General features: G+C 42.5%; 1 protein-coding gene and 1 long non-coding RNA gene across 6 annotated transcripts in view; one reads left to right on the top strand and one right to left on the bottom strand.

Moving 5' to 3' along the window:
• PCDH11X (protocadherin 11 X-linked) overlaps positions 1–4,762 on the bottom strand; it is an 800,197-nt gene extending 795,435 nt beyond the window's left edge. For all 5 annotated transcript variants that reach the window (XM_074323530.2, XM_074323532.2, XM_074323533.2 and 2 more), the window contains exon 1: positions 4,432–4,762. The gene's annotated coding sequence lies outside the window, so the exon portion shown is untranslated. The remainder of the gene's footprint in view (positions 1–4,431) is intronic.
• On the top strand, positions 1,193–13,405 carry LOC141569611 (uncharacterized). The gene is made up of 3 exons (XR_012493300.2): positions 1,193–1,648; positions 9,727–9,861; positions 12,944–13,405. It is a non-coding gene; the product is annotated as an uncharacterized LOC141569611 (long non-coding RNA).
• The last annotated feature ends 1,651 nt before the right edge of the window (positions 13,406–15,056 follow it).

Genomic DNA, 15,056 nt, shown 5'->3' with positions numbered 1-15,056 from the left:
TCAGTCTCTGTTGAGATCTGCTTCCTGGCTAGCCACTGCCTAGGGATGCCTATTTTTCAAATCCAGAGACACCCCTACTTTATGAATCTTTCCTCTTAGCAAAAATTAATTTCTCCCTCCATTATGCTCAGTTAGAGTTTTATCACATTCTATCATAAATTTGTGAGAGTCTTCAGGCTCACAGAGGCCCAAACAATGTATTCTTTTACATTCCTGGAGCCCAGCACATTGTCTGGCACAGTAGGTGACTAATTAATGTTTGTGGATTCTCTGGTGAATAAATAAATGGATGACATCTTTAAAACACATGAAGCAAGATTGGAGAAAATTAAATTCCAAATTTTCAGCCCCTTGAATAATTACCCTTCCCACTAATAGAAAACCGTGGCAGCCATACGTAATTTGTCAATGTAGCTTAAAGCCAGGAGTTTACATAAAATCTCCTTGTAGGTGTGACTCCCTTCCCTTCCCCAAGAACCTTATAAATCCTAGCTAAGGCTACTGTGGATTGCTTGCATTGAGAAAAGGAAAATTTTCTGCTTTCTGAATCCCTTACCAGATTTCTTCCTGCCACCAGCAGTCTGGAAGCCACCAGGAATTTCTATCTTGCAAAACACAAAGTTTTTAATACCAAGACAAGAAATAATGTGAAACCTGCAATCCCTTCTACCAGGGTTCCCAGCTGCCAAAACCCAACATTATTTGGGTCCACCAGAATCACATTCGAGTGATTGACATAAAAAGGCACTTCTTTCAACCCTTACCAAATGATTGAACTCTAGAAAATGAATGTGTTTATGCTTGGTCTGAGTTTACTTCCCATTCCTGTATTTCAAACGCATAGCAACTTTAAGTTTGCTGCCTTGGCTGATACATCATCTAAGGGAAGCCTTCCATCAAAGAGAAGAAAACAAAATCCTAGATTTACCAAACGGAAGAATTCTTTGCCCCTACTCCGTTTCCCTTGAATCTCCCACCTGCCTCCAAACCAAAACACAGTAGGTAAGCAGTTCGTTGCGGTCCCTTCGGAATGTTATTTCCTTGGGAAGGTCAATCAGTTCTGAGGCCGATTTGCCTCCACACGCCCAGCCTCCGTCCCCTCCCTCAAGCCCTGAGCAACCTTCTCCAACTGCGCGCTGTGTTCCTTCTCCCAGAGCTAAAGAAAGAATTGTCCGCAATCAGGGGCAAAGGATTAACCTCAAATTCGAGAAAACAGGTAGTGGTTGTCCCTTAAAACGAGAAGGGCAAACTTAGAAGGGAAGCCTCACTGGGCTTTCGTCTTGTAAAGTCCTATTTCAGAATCTTCCCAATTTGGCGTACAGGTCTCTAGAAGTGACTGCGTAGCCTTTATAATAATGAGCACGGTGGCCTCTCCCCTGCGGCAGCAGCTCCTGGCGCCTCTCTATCCGCAATTCCCAGTTTCTAGTCCCTTCCTTGAGTGAAGGGGAATCCCCACCCTGCGCCTTAGCCTTCGACTGCTCCCCTCCCCCACCGCACTATTTCTTTGGGAAGACGACCCTCTTCGGCTTCTAAGGAGCTTGTTCTGCTGAAGGCTAAGTGGCAGCCCCGGGATTTTAAAGACGTCAGTCTTCACATCCCCCTTCCTTATCACCAGGAGAGGAGAGAAAACAGCGGAAATTTAACACTGGTAACTATTATTGTTTTATCTGACGAACTTGCCCTCTAAAATGTCGCTAAATAGGTAAATTCACAGTGAATAGTGAAGGTGCAAACTGAAAAAGGCAGAGAACGTGTGTTTGTGTGTTGGGGGGGGAGGGCGGGCAGGTTAAAGGAGGAAAGGAGTTCGGGAAGACTCGAAATCTGTGTTTGATCACCGGGATCAAAACCGGACACGGCCAGGACCGCAGTGGCCTTCTCCGCCTCCGCCACCTCCACGCGTCTCCTGGGAGCGGAGGAGCTGGAAGGCGGGGCCGAGGGCGGGAGCGCGGGAAGGGGGCAGAAAGGGATCGAGGGCGGCTGCGCACAGGGAGCGCGCGGGGCAGGGCTGCTCGCGCTCTCGTTCGAGGTCAGCCACCCGGCTGCCTCTCGGCCTGCCGAGCCTCTCAGGGGCTGACATCACTGCCAGAAGGAGGGGCCGCTCGTGCAAGGCGACTGGAGAACTAGGGTTCTCGGGCCTCGCTCGCAGAGGCGCTCCCTCGCTGCTTGGAAGTCGCAGCGCGGTGGCGGCTGGACTCAGCCCGCGTGAGCTGCGCGCGGCAATTCTTAATTTAACGGAGGGAGATAGCTATCTTTAGACCTGAGCGCGTCCATCTCCTGGTTGGTTCTAAAATCGTCCGCACATGGTCCGCGCTTCCTCCGAGGAACCAGACAAAGGCAAGAAAAGGGGGAAACGTACAAATACTATTATTTCGACTTGCTTTCAAATGTCCCACCCAGCCTCAGCACACACGCACAAGCGCGCGCGCGCGCGCAAGGACAGCCCTAAGATTGATGTTCCCGCTGTGATTGTGCGAGTTTGTTTCAAACAAGATTGAGAGTGGAATTCCACTTAATCTTTATCAAGTTCAGAAGGTGCCCGCAAGTACCTTTTTTTTTTCTTTTCTGAGTCACACCTGTTTTATCGTTTTATGGGAGGGGGGCGAGTCGCTTTAGTCAGCGCCGCTACCTTCTGTGTGGTGCAGTGTTTAGAATTCTCCGTACGCTCCTCAGGTTGTTTTCTTGTTGCAGCGCTAAGAGCACGCAAGCGGCTTTTTAACACCATCGCCCCTTCTCTGTTTTCTCTGCGCCGCCCTCCCCCCACCCTTACCGGCCTATTCCGATTTTTTAAACACTTTTCGTGCACACACTTTCCTTCCAACAAAAATAGCTCCTATGCTAGGTTTAAATTCCACCTTGGGATGTTGCTACACAGGACTGGCTTTGGTTTTGTTCTTGCTATTAAATTTGCTGTGTTCTTTTGTCCTAGCCCCTCTTCTCTCCGGTCCTTGCTTTGTGGGTGTGTGCCGCAGTGGCGCAAGTTTTGACTCCCAGCCCCGGAGCCAACCTTTTGTAAGGGCACCGGGCTCGGAGATGCGGGAGCCCGCCTGCAGACGCGCGCGCACACGCACCCGGCGCCCCGCACCCCAAACCGCAAAGACTGCCAAAGCAGTGAAGCACGGAATATGCACTCTGGAATCCAAGAGGCCGTTTTCAGTTGAGCTTTCCTTGGGGAAGGAAAGGAAGGAGTTCCCACTATACATTCTTGGAGAGTGCCCACCCCCGTTGCGACCGGAGGAAGTCAATTTGCGGCTAAGCGCTCAAATGCAAGTCGTGTCCCCAACCCAGGGCAGACTGCCGCTCCACTCTTCTGAAGTCTCTAAAGAAAAGGACCCAATCGCAGCTACGCGCTTTTAAAAAGTCACCTTTTCCAAAGACGCTCATTATTGAAGGCCATTCTTTTTCTCGAAAAGAGGTTGTTTTTATGGCTCCCCGCTTACAAAAATAATTCCTTTGTGGGGAGATGAAGTGTTTTTCGGTTCTAAGTACACATCATTCATTTATGGGCTAGGTAGGCTTTTTTTTTTTTTTTTTTTTTTTTTTTTTTTAGCTAAGGGATTAAAAGTCATTTCTTTAGAGAAAGAAGAACCCTCTTACGTTTGCTACACTCTTAGAAAAAGTTTTTTGCTTTTTTTTTTATGAGAAAAGGATGCCGTTTTTTTGGCTACGCGATTATAAGAAGTTCCCTTTTTTTAAAGCTAGGCAGAATTTTCCATACCTAGTACCGTCTCCACATCCAGTAGGTGCTGGCTGAGCATAGCTCCAGAAGTAGGGCGGGAAGGAAGGGCGGGGAGGCGGGATGGCCCGGGGGACCCTGCGCGCTCCTCCGAGTGTGCGGCGCTCTCCACTGCTCTGCGCCAAGGGTCGGATCTCCAAGGGTTAGAGCCAGCCTGGCAGAGAGCCAAACCGCGAGTACCAGCGGTAAAAGCGCTGCGGGGCTCTGCCGCGCCAAGTCCGAGGCGGGCGCTGGGCTCCGGTCATTGCCCCTCAGCTAGCCCGTACTGGGCTAACCCGAGAGTCCTGGGTGCGATCTTTCTCGGCACCTGCCCCAATCTTAGTTTGTCAGTTTCGCTGAAGCTGGCTGTATTTGTTAAAATGAAAGACCTCTTTGCACCGCCAGTATCGGGGAAATTCATGCGCGGACACTTTTCTGACAGAAGTGAGAGTTTTCGCAAAGTAACCGAGCCAAGCTGAGCGGTGGCAGTGCCAAAAAGATACTGTATCTGCGCTCACCTCCCGAATCTGCTCTTTCTCTTACCTCCAGGGAAGAGACAGGGGTAGGGGGGAAGGGAGGAGACCAGAAGCGTCTTTAAAACCACAGTGTGGTCCTAGTCAAGACCCCAGGCACAGGCAGTAGGAAGCCTCCACGCACTAAGTGAGGGACTCACGCTTCACACGCCGCACTCTGTTCTCGCACCCGGACCGGATACTTACCCTGTGTTTGTAGCCTCTAGAGTAGAATGAAGTGGGGAGTGAAAAAGAGAAAAGGCTTCCGCCGGCTCCACGGAAACTGCGATTGCTGTAGCGGGCTCTACCGCCACAGCTCGCAGTCCGCGGAACAGCTGGTGTTGTGGAGGTTGCTTCTGGGGTTGTTTGGGCCGCCCGGGTTGCCTGGGCTGCCTGTGTCTCCGGTGTCGCCGCTGCCACTGCCACTCAATGCACTCTGTTCAGCTGGCTTTCTGCTTTGCCGCGCGGGCCGCTGCGTGCAGCTCAGGCTTACAGCTCCTCCCGCCCTGACAGTTCGCCGACTGCAAGGAGCCAGTGCGGAGCCAGCCCTTTTCAATGGCGAGGGGGAGGGACTAGTTAGAGGGGGAGAAGGGGGAAGGAAGGGGGGTGAGCGAGTAGAGCTTGGGGGGAGAGAAGTGAACCAGTGCTCGGGACGCCTGCTGGGAGGGGATGGCGCAGCACCAACTGCTGGGTACCCCCCTCTGGTCCCCACTCCCTGCACCCCACATCCCCCACCGCTCCGAGGGCAGCCCCTCCCGGCTGACAGGCAACTAGGGGACAAGGGCGGGGGCGAGATGGAGGTACGCTTTGGAAGTTACTGTTCGCCGCCCGAGAAGGCGGCAGAATGCGTGCTGGCGGCACACTCGTGTGCGGGACCCGCTACTGGGGAAAACGCGTGGCTTTCGGGCTGTCGGCTTTGCAGAGCAAAAGAGAGGGCATGCATTGCTCTGCTCGGTCCTCCGTTCGTTGCTCTTAGGCATCTGTTTAAGTTGTACTCATTCACATTATCTTACACAAGTTTTTATTTTCCTTATTCTGTGTGCTTTTTCTCGGATCCCGCTGACCGCCCTGACTCCAGCTAGAGAACAAGCATCCAGCAGCACCATTTTCTCATACAAAGGATAGTTAAGGCAGACTAGTGGAAGTAGGGGCAGGAGCCCGGCAAAGCCGCAGTTGGAGCAGAGAGACTGTGTCTGTATATATCATACTCAACTGTGAGCCGGGTCTGGTACCTCGCTTGCCTTTCAGATTGATCATCTGGGGCGGCGGGGAAGGGGTAAAGGGGAGATCTAGCATTTGCTTACTCGAGAGAGCTAGTACGAGTGAGCTTTAAGCAGGTCGGTGGCTTCGGACTGCTTTAGTGGGGTCCAGCCGCTACGCTGCCGGTTATCGGGCAGCATCGCGGGCGTGGACAGCGTGTTTCCGAGGTAGGAAAGGATGCAAGAGAGGGAGAAACCCAGCCCGGAGCCGCAAGACTGGTGCTTGCCAGCGCGTTCCGGCTGCCTAGTCGGCGATGCCCGGGCGGGTATGGGATACCAGGTCTCCCAAAACCACTAAAGCTACCAGGGGCAATGTGACTGGTTAATGACTCGGATGGGTCCTGATAACCTAGAAGCAGGGGTAATTCTCCCGTCCCAGTCATGGGATTAAAAGCAAATCGCAACAACCAAAAGCTTCCCAGCTGGTCCACTCTGATTCTTACTCCGAGGAGCAAGTCCTTAAATTTACCCAGAGGCCAGATAATGAACCAGGTGAATTCTCTAAATTCTTCTCTAGAAACGTGTAGGGTTTTAGGGGAAGAATACATTTTCCGTGTTTAACCAATAGAAAAACTTAGCCTTCTAGTGCTTTGGTTTGATATTTTTCTTGCTTTTCTTTTTCTTTTTCTTTCTTTTTTTGGAAGGAGACTCCTGAAATAAAAGGAGAAAAAGTAGATAGTGTTTTCGAGTGCCAAGAGCACAGTATTAATTTTTATTTTTGTCTGCTGAATGGAAAGGGGGATGCATCTCCATAGGGATAGAACATCAAGAAGGGGAAAAAAATGCCAATTATCATGAGTTGATTTTCTCTAATGGCTTCTTCATAAGAAGTTTTGTGTGTTTTTTTTGAAAGGGCAAATCTTTATGATTTCTTTCCCTTCCCCATCTTCATAACTGCCATCTTTCCAATTCCTGATACTTTTAAAGGTTAAAATCTTGTTTCAAACAGTCCTCATATCACTTTTGTTCTTTTATCTTTTTTTAAACACCTAAAGCCACTGCTAAGAACAACAGTGGCATTATCACCGCAGTTCATTGTGGTCTGCATGAAAGAGGACACGAGGAAGTATTTACCATTACATTTTATTCCTCCTGTAACTCTGCCTCCATTATTCACCAGATCTAGCACATGCACTGTCCTCTTCTTGAGAGCTAGGAAATGTCTTTGGAGGTGAAATCAGAAACTGTCAAATGATTACAGCTGTGCCTCTTGGGATTTGCACTGCTGGATGAGACTCTGTCATAGGGGATGGCAGGAACTCAAAGAAAATAAAATCACTGATTAACCCAGGACAGTGTGGCAAAGCCATACCATGGAGGCAGTCTCCGAGTACTAATAACCATTCATAACATCCACATTAGACACCAATTAATTGATTTCTTAAGATTTCCATCTAAACCCAAGGGAGGGGGGGAGAGAACTATTCAGTGACAGTTATGAAGTATTTAAAGTTATCATTATGACACACTCATGAGATTAATATTATTATCCACCTTTTACAGTTTCCGAAACTGAAGATCATAGAGGACAGGTAATATGCACAAGAACAAGGAGCTTCAGAGTAGCAGACTCTGGATTTCCATTCAGAGTGTATAACTCCTAAATTCAGCTACAGGGTTGCTTTATAGTTAATCTGGATTCTTCTGTAATACATCACACAACATTTAGTGTTAAGTGTATAGTCCAATAGGAAATGATATCTATAGAATAGAAACATTACTTACAGACCAAGGAGACTCCTTTACTAGTTGAACCAAGTAACCTAGAAAATTATCTGAGAAATTCACTTTTTTTTATAAGACTGACAGAAATCCAGATCTGAAAATAATGAAAAAAAATTTCCCCCATATTCTCTCCTTTTGTGTTCTGTCTGATGGTGGCACCAATGAGCAATGGAATAACCAAAAGCCAGGACATCTGGCGAAAGCTCTCCTCTCAGTGTTTTAACTATAAAAAGGACTGATGAGTGCTCTGCTTACTTACAGAGAGAAAGACTTCTCTAATGAATGCCTTTTATGTACCATCTGCATTCTATACATTGTCCTATTAATGCTCAGAATCATTCTATGAGATAGGTATTATTAGCTTCTTCTTATTATTATTTTTTTAAACAAATGAGGAAAACAGAGACTCACAGATACTAGGGAAAATGTCCAAGGTTATATAGCTGTAAAGTATAGAATTTGGAAGTTCAAACCATGTCATTTCCAGCCCATTATGCTGACCCTCGGCACATGGCCCTCCGATTGTATGGTTATACCATTTCAGAATTTGCATTCCATCAAATGTTTTATAATTAACAAAAGCCCTTAAGAGTTAAAATGTAACTGTAAGAATTTGTTTTTTTGGAGGAGATGCCATGAAGGAACTGTGATATTTCCTGCATTTGGTTTGTTCAGTATTCCAACTTGGAAATTGAGCCAGGGTTCTGCTAAGATCAGAAAAGGGCAATTATGGTTATGTTTACCATGTAACATGGAAAGGTGTCTAATCTCTGAGGATTAAACTATTAAGCCATTATACAATTATAGAATGGATCAGATAAGAGATTTAAAATATTTCGAGTAAGGATGTTTCTCAGGCCAGTAAGAATTGATTAAAACTGAGAAATAATGTGTTTATCTGAAAAAGGGTTGAACCGCCATGGAGACCTAGTAAAAGACTCAATGAAATGAGCATTGATAACTCCTCTCTCATCTCACTGGCAAAACCACCCTTGATATGAGGTTGATAAAGCCCACCAAATATTCTGGGATTTCAATTGCCTTGCACTGAAACACCACTTATTAAAGCAGTGTGCCATCTGTGATTTGCCTTCCCATGTACTCTGTCTGCAGAGAGAATACACAGGACATACAGGTGTACGCAAATGAGTATTTTGTATCATGCGACAGTTACTTGGCATCCGATTTCTTTCGGTTTTCCACAACAACTTTTCCCACATATTGCATATAAATGTTACAATCGATAAATCATCACGTTATTCAGAAAGTAGGTGGATGTGTGGGCACAAAACTGTAAGACTGAATAAGTTGCATTCCCCATGATATTTTTCATATTTAATATTTACCATCAGCAACAGTTGCAATTAGTAGGAGGCAGTGATTCAGATGCTTGGATTTAGATTCAGGGCTTTGGATTTAGACCAAATTCCGAGTTCTGGCTCTGGCATTTTCTGCTTGTGTGTCTGTGGGCAAATTAATCTCTAGACCTGTACTGTTTAATAAGATAGTCACTAACCATACGTGGCCATTGAGTACTTGACATGTAGCTAGCCCAAATTGAGATAAGCTGTGAGTGTAACATGCATATCCTTTTTTGAAGACTTGGCACACGCACGCACACACACATCTGTAAAATATGTTCTTAATACTTTTTATAAATTGTTTTTATCTCGCTAAAAACAACGATAAACATACATGTGTGGTAGTGGAGGGAGGGACATATTTTGACATACAAAAATGATAATGTATGTGCCAGTGCTTTGAAGAGTTAAAGGTACTTCATCAATTCAAAGTATTTTTACTATCATAATTTGTACAGGTACTTTTATATTTAATTGGTAGATACTTCTAGTGCTGAGTCCTTCAAGTCACAAATGAAAATAGGCTGAAACTGGTGGCAAGTACACAAAAGACAAGTGAGTTTCTGCAGAAGCTAAAGATGCAGAAAAGGGAGAAAGTGTGGTAGTTATAGAGCTCTATGTTTTCAGTAGTTTAACTGCAGAAATACTGTACCTAGCTGATGACAAAATGCATAATTCAACTGACGACACTAGAGGGTGCTATTAGTGAGATCTTGGAAGAATGAATAAAGTCTTCCAACACCTTCTCCCCCCCCATCCCACCACTATAGATTATAAAAATCTGAAAAGGGCATACCTCTGAAATGAAAGTAACACTTCTTCATTCCCTCCTGGACATGACTCGCAAGGCTTTTTTCAGTCCTGGGACTGGCCTTACAACATTGCCAAAATAATAAAATATTAGAAGTTTGCCATAGTGCTTGGGCAAATAATTGGGAAAAGTTTGAAATGGTCCCCTGCTCTGAGAAAAACTTTATGAAAGCCCAAGGAGGTGAGGATGAGAAATACAAATACCCAAGAAAGGGCTTTCAATGAAGAAAATATTTTAACAGGAATTCCCGACTACTCCAACAACCTTTGTCATTAAGTAGGGGTCGGGCAATTGTTTGATAATCATGCCATTAACATTTTGTTTTTTTTCCCCCCTTCTCTCTAAGTTTGAACAGCTGCATATGTGCAGTGGACAGAAACTTCAGCTGAATTTTTTTTGTTGGGAGTCTGGGAATTACAGCCTTTTGTGGTGAACTTTGCTGAAGCACTGAGCTCTGATTAATGCAATTAAATGAGTAAAGGTATGTGGTGTCCTCAAGGTTGCTGTTTCCTTCTAAAGAAGCTGTTTTCTTTACTGTACTCTCATTTTTCTGCAGATGAGTAGTTGCAGACTGTACTGGATGAGGCTTTTCATCTGTGTGTTATTTGCCTGTATTGTGATAGAAGTACATGAGCAGGGAAAAAATTATTGTGCCTTTTAAAGTATGGAAGGATCAGAAAGCTATTAACAGTCTCTATCCGTCTTGTTTCCTTAGAACAGGCTTTAGCTTGAGTTATCCAGATGTTGACTGGCGCAGCAAAAGATTCAAAGAGATTTTGGTTGCTGAGGAAAACAAAATTCTTTTTTGTTTCTTTTAACATTGAGATTAATTTTTTTTTTCCATCCTACCAAAACTTCTATGTGGCCATCTCTTCAGGAAGTAGGTACCAGCTACTGTTCCAAATTTAGGAAATAGACACATATATGAGAACAATCACATAATGTTTACAAAGCAGTATATTGGGATTGATAAAAATTTAAATTTTTAAAGAATCCTGGACTAACCCAACTCCATTCTGAGCCTTCCTTACTTTTTAAGACTCTTTATTTCTGCTACACAATATGACTATGAGCTAAGTAGATGTAACTTTTGTATGGGTTTGTGAAAACAGTTGTATTTTATGAGGTATGATAACAAATATACCATGTATTTCATTAAAACATGTGAGAAAACTGCTTTACTTTGTGTGTGTGTGTGTGTGTGTGTGTGTGTGTGTGTGTTGTGTTTGTGTATGTGTATAACAACCATGATGGGGTTTAGTTAACACAGTGTTAAATGAGTGTCTACTTTGAGCCATTTTCCATTGACTGACCTGACTGCAGACATCCCATTTTAAATTATTAGATATACATTTATATAATAAACATAGGATTTCTGTTTTCTTTTAAGATCACACAGTTTTTATTTCATCATTACTGAAACTTAGCTGAATGTCATTTTCTGTCTTTGGGTAAGATATAAAAACCGAAAGTTCTTCTCAGGTGCCAAAATGCAGCTGGTCTCATACTATTCCTTTTAGATTTCCTTTCCTACAAGGTGAAAAATGGTGATATATTTTACTTTCATGAAAAAAAAAGATGTCTTGAATTTTTCAATTAATTGCTCTTTCTTGACTAACTTCTAAATACAGTGAAACCACAGTCACAGTTTGGCACGCTATTGATCCTATTGTAGTTATGTTTTTTGACAGTCAAGCTAGCAAAGGAAAAAGTATTTGCAGCACAGAAGGGTTCTCCTTTAAAGGAAACAAAATGTAATGCAGAATTAGCAATGAAAATAAAATATTGTTTCTGGATTCCTTCCTCTGTGGATGTTGCTTATCATGAGGCTACATCTTCTTTAGCTCTATTGCTGGAGCTCAAAGCACTAAAGGAACTTCTTCAGACTGAACCTAATCCTGTCATACCAAAGAATCCTTCAAAAATCTCCACCTTGTGTACTGATGGGTTTTTAAATTCGGTATCTTTTCAGACCCAGGATTCAGTATCCTTGTAGTGAATCCAACAAATTCAAGTTTTACTTCAAGTCCAGTCTTAATGAGCTCCTTTGTACAATGAGCCATCTACCTCAGTTATCTGAGTGGCACTGTAGTACCCACTGCTAGTGCCACTGTGCAGTCTCTGATACTCAGTTGGACCATTGGCATCCTGCCTAGTTGCCATCAGTCCCTTTCCCTGGTGCCCTAGGTTCAGTATCAACGAAATATTACCTGCTTGGGCGAGGGTCATGATCCCAACAGGACAACTTTATTAGAACTGTTTATAAAAAGCAAAATAACTTATGACACTATTTTCACATTTTATGTTTTGTATTCTTGGACATTTATTCTGTGGAAGATGCTGAAGTGGGTAGGCTATGTTGGTAAGCTTTTTGCAATTCATCACAATAAATAATGACATGTTATTCAAACATGTTTATAATTCTTGAGCAGTGCACCTGAATTATTTAACATCCACGCTTCCACTCCCATTGATTATAAATTATTCTCCAAAAAATAACCATAGGGATATAACAATCATAGAAAAATTACAAATGAAATATCAGAAAATGTAAATTAACTTTGTCATAAACTTGTTAAAAGACAGAGATTTCCAAAAGTCTTATGAATTATTAAAATTGCCCCTTTTTTACAAGGATCACTTGGGGTGGGGAGCCTGAATGGATTTCTGAAAAAGCAATAATATTTTAAAAATCCATTCACAAGATAAGATGTGGGTAACTTTGAAGGGTATATCAATTAGTGACACAGACAATGAAATGTGTATCTTCAAAGTTAGTTAAGGACCTCAAAAATTATGTACTTATATTGGAAATACTAAACTGTATTTGTCAGCTATTGTTCTAAACTAACATTTCATGGAGAATTAACTACTACTGTAGTTTGTACTAAATTAACTAATTTTTAACTGTGTCATTCTAGTCTCTTCTTCAGAAATCTTTCTGAGTTAACAATGCATAAAAATAATAGAAATTAAAAAAAAATTATCTGAAATATAGTGCCTGCTTTTTATACATTACAGAACAACTATGGCATGAGATGTCTAATGGTAAAATTGTCAGATAAACAATATCTTTATTGTTACATTAGCTTTGCTCTACCAAGAAGCTATAAATTATAGTTCAATAAAGTCAACAAAATTAACTTGGCTTAGAATTCTATTCAACTAGTAATGAATGAAAAGAAATTCAAAAACTAGAAGATAGTCTTCTGTCTCCATGTGTAGGAACTAGGAACCTGGATTAGGTCTCAAGGAGTGGGAGGGGAAGAAGGAGGAGATGGAGGTAGAGGCAGAGGAAGGTATGAAGAAGAGGCAACCTTTGGGGTCCTGAGAGAGGGAAGGCAACAAAGGTCGTTTTTTTCTCTAAACTTGTTTTCTTTGATTTCTCCTTCAATTTCACTACCATCACTTTTAAAACTTATTCTGTCCTAATTCTCTTTCAACTTTCAACAAGTATTCCAGCATGGGAAAATTCTCATATGGGGACTAGTGTGGAGAGAAGTGGAAACGATAGCAAAAAAGGAATCAAATTCACTATTCTCTTCACAATTTTTATATTGCAGACTGGAAAGAAGGGAAGCGAGTTATCAGTCAGCAATGGTGAAGAGATACAAATCGATGTTAACAACCTGTCCCTAAACCCGGAGTTTTGGCAGTGCAGAGGGGAGAGGGCAGCAATGGTGTGTGTGCTGTGGCTGAGGCCCTCTAGGAGGCAGCAGAGGAACTTGTTGGAGTTGGAGAAGGTAGGGGTTCTGCCCACAGTGGAACTGGGTATTTAATATGCAAATATGTGTGGTGACTCTCCAGCAGGGGCATTTGAGGAGTTTATTCAACCAGAGAACCTTTTTGACGTAGTATGAAATAGGCTTCCAGGCAGTTTTAAAAGCACCTCTCTAGGTTCTTCAAAACTGCCCCATCACGATGAGGCTAATCCTTCTGCATATAACTGTGTCACACTATTAATATTCATGTTCCCTTTGATGTGCTGCTGCCCAAAGCAGACCAGACCCCATTTCAGAACTAGGAATAGGAAGAGCAATGAATATGGAAATGAAAAGGAATAAACTGAAGAAATCTGTACATTGTAGCACAACAATGAGCGATTCCATTGTAACTCTTTGTCATATCACATTTTTGTCTAGAACTTGATTAGGACACAATTTTAATTTAATGACCTTTTGCGTGGCTATATTTTTACAGTATAATATAAAGGATAAAGAAACAGTTATGGGATATTTTACTTAATTGTCTAGAAAGCCTGATTCAATTTGTGATTCTATGGCATTCTAGCTGTAGAACATTTGACAAGTTACTTAAAGTCTCGATATTCCAATTTCAATAACTGTGTATTGAGAACTATAATTACCTCGAGAATTGTTATGAGGAATAAATGAAATAATGAACATAAACACAGCTAATGGAGTACCTGACAGAGTTCAATGTAGTTGAATGGTCCAATAGATTTAGACTTCATTAGGCACCTAAAGTAGTCATTGAAGTAAAAGGAAATGGGAAGTCAAGATAGCTGTATAATTCACCTACTCATTTGTTAGTTCATGAGTTCATTCATAAATACTTAATGAAAAACTATATATTCAAAGCACATTTTAAATAAACTAATTTCTTCAATAACCTTTACATCTCACATGTATTTTATAGATCTAGGTGGTGAGTTATATAATGCTTAGTACAACCCTATTAATTGAGGGAGATAGGGAGAAGTGATTGGTAACTTCAATTTATTTGTAGAAAATAAACATTCCTTTCATCGCATCTCCCTCCATATACCATATCCTTTTTGAGGAGTCATTTGCCCTTAAATACATTCCAAAGTTATAATTAATGTTTTGTATTATATGTGTGTGCATACGTACATATGGATAGATAGATAGATACATATATATCTCTCTATATACAGACAGATATAGGTATATACAGATATATATTTTGAAACAGCAGGCTGTTACTAGTTTAGATCAGTTGAACATCCACACAGTGATGAAATGACTACACTCGTAAACAAAGGCAGATTTACTACGAAGCTAATGAAGTTTTAGCTTAAGGCCCCTCACTAGCATACTCAGATGTCATTTCTGAGGCCTGGTATTAGAAAATCATTGTCATATGAAGAGACAATCAAATGATACGCAGTCAAAAATGTTGAAAAAAAGTATTATGAAAATACAAGTTCAGAAAATTAAGTTTGTGAACTTGTTCTAGAAAAAGTGCTACATACCTCATTGCTGAATATCACTACGGTCACCTTCGAAGTACTCCTCTTGGGAAGCTATGCACTGATGCCAGCACCTGGTCCACCCTTCAAAGCTAGTTTGGAACTCTTTTTCTGGAATGACCATCAGAGCTGTTGTCGTATTACCCTTGATGTCCTGTATGTCATCAAAATGTCTTCCTTTCAATATTTCTTTTATCTTTGGGTAAAGAAGGAAGTCATTTGGGGCCAGATCAGGTGAGTAGGGAGGGTGTTCCAATACAGTTATTTGTTTACTGGCTCAAAACTCCCTCACACACAGTGCCGTGTGAGCTGGTACATTATCGTGCCACAAGAGCTATGGATTGTTGGCCAAAAGTCCAGGTCGTTTTCATCTAACTTTTTCACGCAGCCTTTTCAGCACTTCCAAATAGTAAACTTGGTTAACTGTTTGTCCAGTTGGTACA

This window comes from Rhinolophus sinicus, chromosome 18 (genome assembly GCF_057876585.1).
Source record: "Rhinolophus sinicus isolate RSI-liver-muscle chromosome 18, RSI-T2T, whole genome shotgun sequence".
In the NCBI taxonomy this organism is placed as follows: domain Eukaryota; kingdom Metazoa; phylum Chordata; class Mammalia; order Chiroptera; family Rhinolophidae; genus Rhinolophus; species Rhinolophus sinicus.
This window is presented reverse-complemented; position numbering and strand designations above follow the sequence as displayed.